Here is a 14,943-nt window from a genome sequence, read left to right as displayed (position 1 = left end):
GGTAGAGTAGTGATTTTGGAGAAGTGTAAAAACCTATTTGAAGTCTCTAAGTCTACCAGAGAGAGACTGAATGTTAAAGATGCAGGAAAGGTACTTATTCATTCTAAGGAAAGTTCTATACATTTGTGGCACCGTTCCAACTTGTCTTAACTACTAGTGTTATTTCCTGATTAACCAAAAAAGTAGTTGCAAAAAGTATAGAATCCAGTATCCCAAGAGAGTAGACATATAGAGAGGAATTTCACAATATTAAGGATTTTGTGATTAAGGAAGAGTAATGGTGGAGAAAAGCTTGTGTTTAATTCAACCTGTCAGATCCTATTACGAGGAGTATACTACTACTACACTTGATTTAAAAATCAAGGTGTTGAGATTATTTGAAATGCACTTTTGTTTTATATTAGTGCAAGTGGGAGTTTGTTGGGTTTTGTGCCCTAAAAAAAACCCATTTCAATATATCAGATTTACTTATTAATAAAGATCAGAAATAACATTTTATGTTGCATGGTTCACATGATTTATTTCATGATTATATATATATAATGTATGAATTCTATTTAAGTCAAGAACATATGAATTTGTTAATGATTATAGTGTTGTCAGCACAGTGGAATATAAACTTAATTATATGTTCGAAAGTTTATTCCCTGATTTGTCAGTTCACTGGATTTAGACTAGCATGATAATCAGCGATAGGTATTCTTACACCTTGGATAAGCGTTATGTCCTTTCCAGGGCATTGGCAAAGTTTACCAGTATCGGATGTATGGAGTATACATCGGAAGGGACCGATATTGAACTTTGATTAGATATATTAAAATTTACCGTAATATCTATTCAATTCAATATCACCTGTTGATCCTAGATCAAATGATCTTAATCCTGATATGGTTAGGTTCGATCTCAAGAGTATTATACATGTTCTTTGATTTGTTAGTTAAGCCTACTTTTGGGTTAGGGTGATACGTACATTTTGGGAACATGATAGTATAATTGAGTGGGAGCGCTAACATAAATATGGAGTCTATAACTTCTATAGGAATTTAGAAGTGACATGATGATATCCATCCAACTTGGCTAAACAGTGATAAATGGTTGGGATCTCATTTCACTTCGCTTAAATATCATTTATACGGAGCTAAGTGTTTTAAGGATAAAATACATTGAAGGTGTAACGGTAATTTAGTTCCTATTCAATGTAGATCATCTATTAGAGGGTCATTGATCAAATTAGGATTACAACAATGGATAACTAATAACGTATCTATATCGTGGAACATATAGAGCGTTCTATATAACTGAGAGTAAAATTCCAAGTTCTAAGTGTGGATTCAATAAGGAATTAATAAGTTAGGGAATTTACTTGGTAAATTTGGTTCGACTTATTGGAAGCTCGGTTATATAGGCCCATGGTCCCCATACTAGTTGAGACCATACTGCTTGTAAGACTCAGTTAATTGATTTTAATTAATCAATTATAATTCTAAAGCTAGACTATGTCTACTTTATGAATTTTCACTAAGCAAAGGGCGAAATTGTAAAGAAAATAGATTCTAGGTTTATTTATTAATTAAAATATTTTATATGTCTAAATTAATAAATATATTAAATGGCAATATTATTTAATAATTATTTTTAAGTTATTAAATAATTGGAATTGACATTTAAATAGTTAAATTGGAAAATTGGCATTTTTGAGAAAATGGGATTGAAAAATGACAAAATGGCAAAATTGCAAAGTGAGGCCCATTATCCATATCATGCCCGGCCACTATGCAAGTAATTTACCATTTATATTTTCATTATTTCAATGCCATACAATTCTAACCTAAACCTAGATGGATTTCTATAAATAGAAAGTGATGGCTTCAGGAAACTATGAGATAGGCATCTTATTCCTTTCAGAGAAAATCCTAAGCTATCTTTCTAAACCTAGCCGCCACTTTTTCTTCTTCCTTCTTCTTTGATTGTTTCGATATGCTTTAGTGATAGAGTAGTGCCCACACACAGCAAGTGGTATTTCAATCATAGTGTGGAAGATTTTGAAGAATCCAACCAACAAGAAGGAGAATCAGCATCAAAGGAAGGAGAGAAAGAGATCCAGGTTCAAATCTTGATTATGTTCTGCTACAGAAAGGAATCAAGGGCTAGATATCTGAACCGAAGGAGTCATTATATTCCGCTGCACCCAATCTAAGGTTTCCTAAACTTTATATGTGTTTACTTCATTGTTTTAGAATTCATATTAGGATGTTAATGAAACATACATGGTAGTAAATCTAGATCCTGGTAAAATATTTCCAACAGTATGGTGTAGTATGAGACTCATCAAGAATCTCCTGTCTGATGTTTTTGTCGGCCGGTACATAAATCATGCTCTTGTATCGTAATAACCCATCAAATGAAAGTGAAAAGTCTTTTGCCGATCAAGTTTCTAACGTCTCTTTTACCCCTATAGCTCTGAATCATTTTGCTGGGTTGTTCTAATTCTTTCTAACAAATCAGACTGCAAGGTAATGTTAGCAAGTTTTCTGACCACAAACTCAATTTCCGCTCTAGTCATATCTTCAGCCAACTCTGATAAAATCTTCTTTAATTCATAAACTTGCCGTGGGCCATTTCGACTTAGAGCATCCGCTACAACATTTGCTTTTCAAGGGTGGTAGACAATCTCATAGTCATAATCTTTGACCAGCTCTAACCATCGCCGTCACCTCGTTTTTAGGTCATTCTGAGTGAAAAAGTACTTGAGGCTCTTGTGATTGTTATAGATCTCGCACTTTACGCCATATAAATAATGACACCAAACTTTCAGTGCAAAAATGATAGCTGCCAGTTCAATGTCATGAGTAGGATACCTTTGCTCATACTCTTTCAGTTGCCTAGATGCGTAAGCAATTACTTTCCCAAACTGCATAAATACACAGCCTAACCCCTGTTTGGATGCATCGCAATAAAACATAAAATTTTCATCACTGACCGATAAAGTTAGCACAGGAGCGTTAATTAATCTTTGCCTCAGTTCCTGGAAACTACTCTTACACCTATCAATCCACACAAACTTATAGTTCTTTCAAGTCAATTCTGTTAAGGGTGTAGAAATCTTAGCAAACCCCTCAACAACAATATGAAGGAGTTCCTCGAATGAGTTGACAATTTCATAAAATTGGAGGAAGTCGTCCGAAAAGCCCAAATAGAAGGGCAAGTCAATAATAGTTAGTCTAAGGGTGCAATGCAACCCCGAGACCTACCTAACATGCAAGCTAGTACAAGCAATGCCAGCCAGGCCTCCAACAATAAGAATAATGGAGGAAAGTGCAAAACAACCGTTCTGGCCGAAATGGTGGCAAAAAAGGGAAGTACAATGCTTCCCTTACACCATAGAACCAAAATGAGAAGGAGGAGAAGTACACATGCTTCACCCTCCTAAACAAGACTCCTGAGACTATTTGCATGGCCACTCAAGTTGTTGTCCCATACAAGAAGCCTCTTCCAATCAAGAATGACATCAATAAGAGGGACATGTATAAGTTCTGTCGATTTCACAATGACTTCGGTGATGACACAAACGAGTGTCTACATTTGAAAAGGGAGATTGAATTTTTGATAAGAATAAACAATCCCCACTTGCATTATTATGTCTAAAATGGCCAAGCTCAGGCACAAGCTACCTAGAACGGGGACCCAATGCCACCACCAGTGGTGAGTCACCTAAGGTTCATAATAGGTGGACCCCACATAGAAGGCAAAACAAGCAAAGCTAGGGTGCGCTATGCTTGGACTCTCCGCCATGAGCAAAAAAGCGACATCCTAGTTGTCGAAGAAAGAGACTCCAAGCAAATTAGGCTTGGAGAGCTTGCCATCTCTTTTATTGAAGGATACGCTGCCCAGGTCAGGTTCCCTCACAAAGACTCTTTAGTCATAACTGCACAAATAGGGAAGATGATAGTTGCTAGGTGCATGGTTGATAACGAAGCCTCCGCCAACATTCTTTTCAACTCAACTTATGAAAATATGGGGCTCAAATTAATGGACCTAGCACCCTTTACACAACTAATGTATGACTTTTTTGGCCAAGGGCTTGTACCTTTGGGATACATCCAACTGCCGCTAATAGTTAGAGAAACTCCCACAATAAGAATGCAGATGGCACAATTTGTCATAATTAATGTGCCATCACCCTTTCATGCAATGACAGGCTAACCAGCCTTATACAACCTGAAGGCAGTAACATTGATTTACGACCTATGCCTAAAGTTTCCAATGAGGCATGGGGTGGGATGTCTAAGGGGAGATCAACAGTCTGCCCCACACTGTTACAACCTGGCTTTATCTAAAGCAAAGAAGGAGAAGATACCCGCCAAAAGCTCTGACTAAGAGCCCGACAAAGGGAAATAAAGTCCAACCCAAAGTAGGGAGGTAGACATAGATCCTCCTTTTGGGGATCCTACAAAAAGCTTTGGACCTGTGGAAGAATTGGAAGAGGTGCATATCGATCAGAATCTTCCAATCAAGAAATTGGAGATCGGGAAAGGTTGAGTGCCGAAAATAAAATTATCTTTGATACAATTTCTTAGGGAAAATCTTGACATCTCTGTAAGGTCACATGAAGACATTGTGGGAATAATCTCATCTGCAATGACTCATGTGCTAAATATAGGTCGGAACTTCTGACCTATTCAACAGAAAAGGAGGTTACTTAATAAGGAGCGCGTGCAAGCTCTGATGGATGAAGTCAAAAGGCTAAGCACCAATAACTTCATCATTGAAGCCTTCTACCCATTTTGGGTATCCAACCCCATGTTGGTACCCAAACCGAACAACAAGGCATGTCCGAAGGACTACTTCCTGCTTTCATTGATCGATTAGCTAGTAGATGCTACAGTTGGTCATGATATCCTAAGCTTCATGAATGCCTATTAAGGTTACAATGAAATCAAATTGCACCCACCCGATTCAGAACATACAAGTTTCATGATAGTGTTGGGTTTTATGCCCTAAATAAAACTCTTTACAATCTGATTAGTTATCAATATAAGAAATTTGAAGTGATTTATGTTTGCATGAATTTTACATGCTAATGGTTTAATATGTTTATTACATTTACACACAAAATCAGTTAAATCCAGATCATATGTTAATTCACAATTACAGTATCGTCAACACAGTGGAATGTGATTGTGATCATATGAATCAAAAGACTAAGTCCCTCTTTCATCAGTGTTTTGGATTTACACTAATGTGATAATCAGCGATGATGTGTACTTACACTTGGAGTAAGTGTTATGTTCTTTCTAGGACATTAGTAAAGTATACTAGTCTCGAATGTATGGAGTATACATTGGACTGGAACGATATTGCAACTTAGTTAAGATATTATAAACTTACCGTTATATCTTTCCAAGTCAATATCAGTAATTGATCTTAAGATTAAAAGAATCTAAATCCTGATATGCTTAGGCTCAACTCAGGAGTACTATTCATGTTCTTTGATTTATTAGTTAAGCCTACTTTTGGGTCAGGGTGATACGTATATTTTGGAAACATGATAGTATGATTGAGTGAGAGTGCTGAACATAAATATGGAATCTATAGCTTCTACTGGTGTATAGAAGTCAAGTGATTATTCCCTTTGAGCTTAGCTAAATAGAAGTAAATGGATGAGCTCTTGTTTAAGTGACTAATTCTTAAATCACTAAACATCATTTACAGGTAGCTAAGTGTTTTAAGGGGCAAAATACATTGAGGGGTGAGAACGGTAAAATTAACCCATCTCGATGTAAATCATCTATATAGAGGATCTTTGATCACAATAAGATTATAATAATGGTTAAATGAGATAGCATATCTATATCGTTGAACATATAATATTCTCTATATAAGTCTGAGAGTGCAATTCTAAGTTCTAAGAGTGGATTCAACGAAGAATTAATAAGTAGGAATTTACTTAGTAAATTCGGTTCACTTATTGGAAACTCAGCATATAGGTCCATGGTCCCCATTCTAGTTGAGACTATACTGCTTGTAAGACTCAATAATTGATTCGTGATTAATCAATTATAATTCTAAAGTTAGACTATGTCTAATTTGTGAATTTTCACTAAGCAGGGGCGAAATTGTAAAGAAAAGAGATTCTAGGTTTATTTATTTATTAATAGACTTTATATGTCTAATTAATAATTAAATTAAATGACAATATTATTTAATAATCTATTTTAGTTATTAAATAATTAGTTTTGGTATTTAAATGGTTAGAATTGGAAAATTCGCGTTTTTGAGAAAATAGAAATAAAATCTGTGAAAACTGCGAAATCCAAGTGAGCCCCATTACACACAATGGCCGGCCACTTAAAGTGGTTTTTCAAATTGATATTTTCATTATTTTAATGCCAAATAATTCCTAACCAAAATCTAGTAGTTGCCTATAAATAGAAAGTGATGGCTCAGTCAAATAAAAAAAGTTTTCAACAAGCTTTCTGTCAGAAAAATTCTTTCTTCAGAAAAAGTGAGCCTTCCCTTTTCTCTCTATAGCCGAAATCATCTCTCTCTTTTCCTCTTCATAAATTTTGAACCTTAGTGATAGAGTAAGTGCCCACACACAGCAAGTGGTACCTCAACCATAGATTGGAAGACTGTGAAGGATCACACACAAAGAAGAAGGACATTCGGGCTCAGATCTTGATAATACTCTGCGATAGAAAGGATACAAGGGTTAGAGATATGAGTGGAAGGAGACATTAATTCCGCTGCCATCAATGTAAGGTTTTCTTAACTTTATATGTGTTTATTTATCGTTTTAGAAAGTTCATATTTAGGGTGTTAAACAACATACTTGTGAGTAGATCTAAGATCCTGGTAAAATAAATTCCAACAACTTGCCTCAGAGCCATCGTAATTGATTTTCTTGCAAGATATTTGGACTTTAAAACGATTGTTTGTTATTTGGATGGTTTCATGTTGTATTGAGTGTTATTTGATGATTGATTGATGTTTGTAAATTTTCGTGAAAAATAATTGAAATTTTGTTTCTGGAATTATTTTTATTGGATAGTATGGAAAAAAATCAGGGATGATGCACTCACTTACGCGCGCGGACGAGGGTGACACCCTCGGACAGCACGCGTTCAGATAGTGCTCGACCGAGCGCTTGTCTGAATCACGCCCATCCGCGCGCGGAAACCCTGCAGCCTCCTCCCTGCGCCGAGTTTTCTCGGCCATGCACTCCCTGGCGCGCGCGCGGGCAGTATGCTCAGCATACTGTCCGTACAGCTCGCATTTTTTTCATTTTTCTTCGCTTTTTCATGCTATTTCATGGATTTAACTTTCGATTTTTTGTGTAGTTTACTATTTAGACATTTACTATTCCTATTTCAATTCTAAATATCATAATTAAATTTTTTAGTATTTATTAATTTGATTCATGATATTAGTGTAATTTGAATTTGAAAATAGTAAATATCTATCTTTTTTGCTTAATTATCTATCTTATATTTAAATTTGATTATATCTTATCTTATTTTTAAATTTAAGGTCAGATATTAATTTTTTAAATTAAATATTTTTTTTTAAATTATTTGACCTTAATTAAATTTAAAATAAGATAACTATAATCATGATATTTTAAATAGAAATAAGATATTTTGCTAACTTTTAAATTTTGTTATTTTATTTATTTAAATTAAATTATAAAATCTGAAAATGATATTTATTAATTTTTTTTTTATTTTTTATTGAATATTTAATTTATAAAATAACATTAACTTTTTTAAAAAGTAGTTAGCAAATTTTGAAATGATATTTAGGTTAGTTGAAACCTAATTTTTCAAAATTGTAGGTTTAATTTTTAAATATTTTTTTTATTAATTTCGAAATATATATATATTATTTTTTTTAATTCGAAATAAATATTTTTTATTATTTATTTAATTTTTTTCGAAATTTAATTATTTAAAAATTAAATAAATCCTACATCCAACTATCCAACTAACCTTGTTGCAGGAGTATGTGTTTTAGCTTGTTTGTAAGTTTTATAAAATCTATTATTGCTTGATTGCAAATAGCCATGGTTAACTTGTTGACAGATCCAATGATCTGATTTTAACTCATGGTTCCCTTGGTCAAGTAAATAATTTGTAACAGGTAAATTTTACAATCTTCTTTAATCTGTGTATGACCTAGCAACATGATAGGATCCATCCAAATGTGTGCCTGTGTGAGCCTATATTTTTATTTTATTATATAGATGCATATAGGTTGTTGCTAAATAAAATGTCACACCATGATAGATTTTATTTAGGTCCATTTAGTTTTTGGACCTATTCAATTAATAACAGTTATTTATTTTAAGGTTAAATTCCTCTCTTTTGGGCCTTGTGTGAGAGTTGGGGGCCATTAGAAGTGGGTACGACATACTGAACCTAGCTCCCCCTCACATGAACTACCCCAATTGTGAGGGCCTATTTGCCTAATTTAAATAACTGTGCTAGGTTAATTATATTAGTTTGACCTAATAAAATTGATTAGCAACATAATTAACTTTTAAAATATATGAAATTTATTTTCATTTTAATATTTTAAATTTAATTTTAAGAAAAACACTTTTAGTTTTAGATATTATTTCTAGACAAACTATTTGTATTTTTCTTGTATTTAATTAAATAAAGAATTTTAACTAACTAGATTCTTTCTAGAACTTATTTCATTAAATATTCCTATTTAAGTTATAAATTAGTTATATCAACTGATTTTTCATATCTAACTTAAATTTAAATATTTTATTTAAATTTAAAATTAAGTTGAGGAATTGTAGGCATTAGTTATTAAAGATTCTTAAGATATTTTTTAAGTTAGTTTTAAACTTAAAATGGAATATTTAAATTTAGTGGTTACAACTTAATTTTTGATATTTAATTAAATCTAAATTTGAAAATATTTAAGTTCTAGATTTTTTCAACAACTTAAATTAGATTTTTTTTCAATTTTTTTTTTTTTTTTGTTAAAAAGATACTTAGTCAAATAAGATGTTTTCTAGATAGTTATTTCTAGACTACTTATTATTTCTAATATTAAATAGGAAAATATTATACATTGTGAAATTAATTATTTAAATAATTAATTTTGGTACAATTTATTTTGAATATATTTTTTCCTAGTATTAAACTAGAAATTAATAATTAAGCCTTCTCTACACTTAATTATTTATTTCTTGAATTTAATACATTTAATTAAATTGAACAATTAAATATCTAAGTTGATTTTCATCATGATACTTAAATATTTCTTTTCCATGATACTTAATTAAATAGAAAATTATTTTTAGGTTGAAATTTAATTTTTCAACTTAAAATTAAATAATTTTCATAATATATATTTTTTCTTTATTTTATTAATCAATTTCGAAGTTACATTTTAATTATGCAAAATGATTTTGAATTTATCTTGAAAAATAGATTAAGTTGTAAATTAATTATTTATTTTAATTAATTCTTGGATCAACTTAAATCAATGATTTTTTCATTTATTGATTAATTTAAAATAAATGAATTAAAATATATTATTAGAAATTGAATTAATTAGTTAAAGGAAAATCTAGATAGGTGATATTTTTGCTTGAAGTATTTTTTTTTCTAAGTATTTATTATTTAGTATTTCGAAAATTAAGTTATTATACTTTCTTTTTCAAAATACAATAAATATATTCTCATGAAAATTTATTTTAAGTTGCAAATTAATTTAAATTAATACAACTTAAATTAATTTTTTTTTAATATTTATATATCAAAATTACTACTATGATGGAAATAATTCAATTTATTTCAATCACCATCTAAGTATAATTTTATAAATATTAAATTAAATTCTAATTTAGAATTTTAATTCTAAGTTCGATATTTAATGAATATATTTTATTAAAATAATAAAGAAAATACATTTTAAAGAATGAGCTTTATTATTATTAAGATATTCGATCTCCATTGGTTGTTTTACATAGCGTTTGTTTTAGTGAGTAATCCTCCCTAATGGAGGAACGTTCATTAGCAATTTCGCACCGTTTAATCTCGAAAGTTAAGTAGCTTTGTAAGTGTTTTATATGGTATGGATCACCCTAATGGTGGCGACCATATTTGACTTGCAAAATATGAAACAATGGTAGAAGCTCATAAGATAGAATAGCCTTGACTCTCGCCTAAACGGGACAACGCTGGATTCCAATCTTGATCGAATAAAAGGTTGCTAGAATGTTTAACATTTTAGATGAGCTGACAACTCTATTCAATTGATGGTAGCTTTGACTCTCGCCTAAACGAGACACTGATATCAGTTTATTGAAAAACCTTGGAAATTATTTAGGATTGTATTTTTTAGTATTTTCTCTTATCATTCCTACATGCTATGTGCTTATTATTTCTGAATTGGATTTTGTGTTAAACCATTATTGATTTCTATTTATTATTTTGTAGTATCCTGTATAACCATGATGAATTCCATGTTATCACTCTTGATCTAAAATAAGCTAAATGGATCTAACTTTCCTAAATGGAATGAGAACATTAATATTGGTCTCATAGGAGAAAGTGCCTTGTTTGTGTTAACTGAGCCGTCTCCAGAAGTGCTGGGGGACAATGCATCCAAAGCTGTGAAAGAAAAGTATGAGCGTTGGCCAAAAGCAAATGACAAGGCTCTATACTTTATGCTTTCCAGCATGGTTGACACCCTTAAAACTCGGTTTTCTAAAACCGAAAAGGCTGCTGAAGTAATAACGAAGTTAACTGAGCTATTCGGTAGGGCATCTCTTCAGTCTCGCTTTGACGCGACTAAGAAATATATCAATGCACGGATGGAACCTCATCAAAACGTGCGTGATCATGTTCTCCTCATGACAAGTTATTTCCAAGAAGCCCAGGATCATGGTGCTGAAATGGATCACACTACTCAAATAAGTCTTATCTTGAATAGTCTGACTCCAGCATTTCTGCCCTATACATCAAATTATGTCATGAATAAAAAGGACATAGACTTTCATGAGTTAGTAAATAACCTTCAGACATATGAAAATTTGATTGGAGGACCCAAGAAGAAAGGGAGTAAGCCTCAAAATTCTGGGAATGGTAATGGGATGGTCAAACCTGAGGAAAATATTGCCTTTGCTTCTAAACCCAAATCGAAGAAGAAGTGGAAAAACACCAAGAAGCGTGCTAAAGCCATGAAAAACAAAAAGGCTACTGCTTCTGGTGATACACTCAAAGGAAAGTGTTTCTACTGCAATGAAAAAGGTCATTGGAAACCCCAATGTCCTAAACTTCTTGCAAAGAAACAAGGTATTTCTTTCTATAAACTTTAGGAGTTTTAGTGAATTATTATATTATCCAATTGGATTATTGATTCTGGACTAACTTTGTTGATTTGTTTCTTCTTCTTATAGGCCAAGCTACTTGAACTCAGTTGCTATCTTCATGAGTTGGATCGGAAAGCTGGATAAAGGGTGTAGATCGTCCAAGATGAAGATGAAGCTCTTTTATCTATTTTTGAATTAATTGTTTTAGTTTATAGACAATTTGGATTTCGAATTTTAGTTAGGGATATTTATCCCTGTTTTTCTCATATTGTTGCAATACCCTTTTTTTATTTATTAATAAAGTTTATTTTATTTTCTATTCAAACGAATTGCAATTTATGAGATTGAGCTTCATTTACTTTATCTTAAACCACAATTACCACATTATATTTATATGTTTGTATCTGTAAGTATTTTTATTATTGATGCAAATTCTATAATATTTACAACTCTTCATAGAGTTATATTAAATAAACACTAGAAATTATTTCTATGTTTATTAATAATTGTTAATTCTAATACAATTATTAAGAATTTGTTTAATAAAAGGATCTTTTGATCTGATAGGGGTGGAGAAAAGTTAAGAAAACTATGCAGTTCAACGATCTTTTATATCTAATGAACTCTGGATAGTATTCAACTCCACATAAACTCTATAACACTTAGAGAATCACGATCTTTATAATCTTTAGGGGTGGATCATAATCTCTATATACTTAGGGGTGGAGTTTATCCACAATACCCTATGTAACACATATTTTCTTTAAACATGGAAGTAATATAATGAATTAGCTATTATCAATATAAGTCCTTGATCTTGATTGTATATTCCAATTTAGTTTTACTGTTGTAGTAAAAATTGATACCTATAAAAGTTCTTTGATAATGTATCACACTACCTTAATTGAGTGGGAGAATGTTAAAATTCTTTACCCATCTTCATTAGGTTGACACTTGTGATAGAAACTTAAGAACACTACTGAAAAGCAAATCTAACCATTCATGTGGATAGATATAACTTATCAGAATTATGAGAATAAGATAAAAGAATTCTAGTTCAGTCTATTTGAATGACTTGAGCCAAGAATTCTTAATCCTGATAATATTTTATGGTATCTTAATTTTTGATTACTTAATCTCTAGCAAGTATTTTTCACTTCAAATACTAGTCTGCTATGTTGATGACTTAGTTTAAAAAGAAACTTAAAGTTTCAGACTAATACAATAAGTCACAACTAGATAACTATCCAAATAATAAAGAGGTTAAAAGTATTATTTAACCAGACATCTACTATTGAGTGGGAGCTATCTGAGATGTAATCAAATAAGGAACATCAGAAGATATTCAAGAAAGATTTATGAAAGTGATCTATATGTTAGATATTAAGGAATCGTATATCAGTTATCCTTGTATCTTTCCCAACTCATTCGAAATTATGAGATGGTGGTTACTCTGGGGGTGGAGGAGTTATTCTATAATAATTCAAGCTCTACCAGAGAAGATTTATAACTTTGTCAATTCGAAATTACCAGAAAGTTATTTTACTGAAGAAAAGTCTATGCTGTATTATCTCAATTCCATATTTTAAAATATGAGAGATATGTCTTCTGTTTATTCAGATGTACTTTAAAAAAGTAAGGATTTCAGTATCCCTTGATGGGTAAAGCATATAGTAAAGGATGTTTCGTAAATGTATTTATGAACTAGTTTTCAGAAGTTTGGGTGGATTCAAATATACTACACTTGATCTGAAGATCAAGACATCAGATTGATTTATTTGCACAGTTTTTTTTTATGTTAGTGCAAGTTGGAGTTTGTTGGGTTTTATGCCCTAAATAAAACTCTTTACAATCTAATTAGTTATCAATGTAAGAAATTTGAAGTGATTTATGTTTGCAAGAATTTTACATGCTAATGGTTTAATATGTTTATTACATTTACACACAAAATCAGTTAAATCCAGATCATATGTTTATTCACAATTACAGTATCGTCAACACAGTGGAATGTGATTGTGATCATATGAATCAAAAGACTAAGTCCCTCTTTCATCAGTGTTTTGGATTTACACTAATATGATAATCAGCGATGATGTGTACTTACACTTGGAGTAAGTGTTATGTTCTTTCCAGGACATTAGTAAAGTATACTAGTTTCGAATGTATGGAGTATACATTGGACTGGACCGATATTGCAACTTAGTTAAGATATTATAAACTTACCGTTATATCTTTCCAAGTCAATATCAGTAGTTGATCTTAAGATTAAAAGAATCTAAATCCTGATATGCTTAGGCTCAACTCAGGAGTACTATTCATGTTATTTGATTTATTAGTTAAGCCTACTTTTGGGTCAGGGTGATACGTATATTTTGGAAACATGATAGTATGATTGAGTGGGAGTGCTGAACATAAATATGGAATCTATAGCTTCTATTGGTGTATAAAAGTCAAGTGATGATTCCCTTCGAGCTTAGCTAAATAGAAGTAAATGGATGAGCTCTTGTTTAAGTGACTAATTCTTAGATCAATAAAGATCATTTATAGGTAGCTAAGTGTTTTAAGGGGCAAAATACGTTGAGGGGTGAGAACGGTAAAATTAACCCATCTCGATGTAAATCATCTATATAGAGGATCTTTGATCACAATAAGATTATAACAATGGTTAAATGAGATAGCATATCTATATCGTGGAACATATAATATGCTCTATATAAGTCTGAGAGTGCAATTCTAAGTTCTAAGAGTGGATTCAACGAAGAATTAATAAGTAGGAATTTACTTAGTAAATTCGGTTCACTTATTGGAAGCTTAGCATATAGATCCATGGTCCCCATTCTAGTTGAGACTATACTGCTTGTAAGACTCAATAATTGATTCGTGATTTATCAATTATAATTCTAAAGTTAGACTATGTCTAATTTGTGAATTTTCACTAAGCAGGGGCGAAATTGTAAAGAAAAGATATTCTAGGCTTATTTATTTATTAATGGACTTTATATGTCTAATTAATAATTAAATTAAATGAAAATATTATTTAATAATCTATTTTAGTTATTAAATAATTAGTTTTGGCATTTAAATGGTTAGAATTTGAATATTGGCGTTTTTGAGAAAATAGAAATAAAATTTGTGAAAACTACAAAATCCAAGTGGGGCCCATTACACACAATGGCTGGCCACTTAAAGTTGTTTTTCAAAATTATATTTTCATTATTTTAATGCCAAATAATTCCTAACCTAAACCTAGTAGTTGCCTATAAATAGAAAGTGATGGCTCAGTCGAATAAAAAAAGTTTTCTACAAGCTTCCTGTCAGAAAAATTCTTTCCTCAGAAAAATTGAGCCTTCCCTTTTCTCTCTATAGCCGAAATCATCTCTCTCTTTTGCTCTTCATAAATTTTGAACCTTAGTGATAGAGTAAGTGCCCACACACAGGAAGTGGTACCTCAACCATAGATTGGAAGACTATGAAGGATCACACACAAAGAAGAAGGACATTCGGGCTCAGATCTTGATAATACTCTGTGACATGAAGGATACAAGGGTTAGAGATCTGAGTGGAAGGAGACATTAATTCCGCTGCCATCAATGTAAGGTTTGCTTAAC

This window comes from Cannabis sativa, chromosome 4 (genome assembly GCF_029168945.1).
Source record: "Cannabis sativa cultivar Pink pepper isolate KNU-18-1 chromosome 4, ASM2916894v1, whole genome shotgun sequence".
NCBI classification, from domain to species: Eukaryota; Viridiplantae; Streptophyta; class Magnoliopsida; order Rosales; family Cannabaceae; genus Cannabis; species Cannabis sativa.
Note: the sequence above shows the minus strand (reverse complement) of the source record.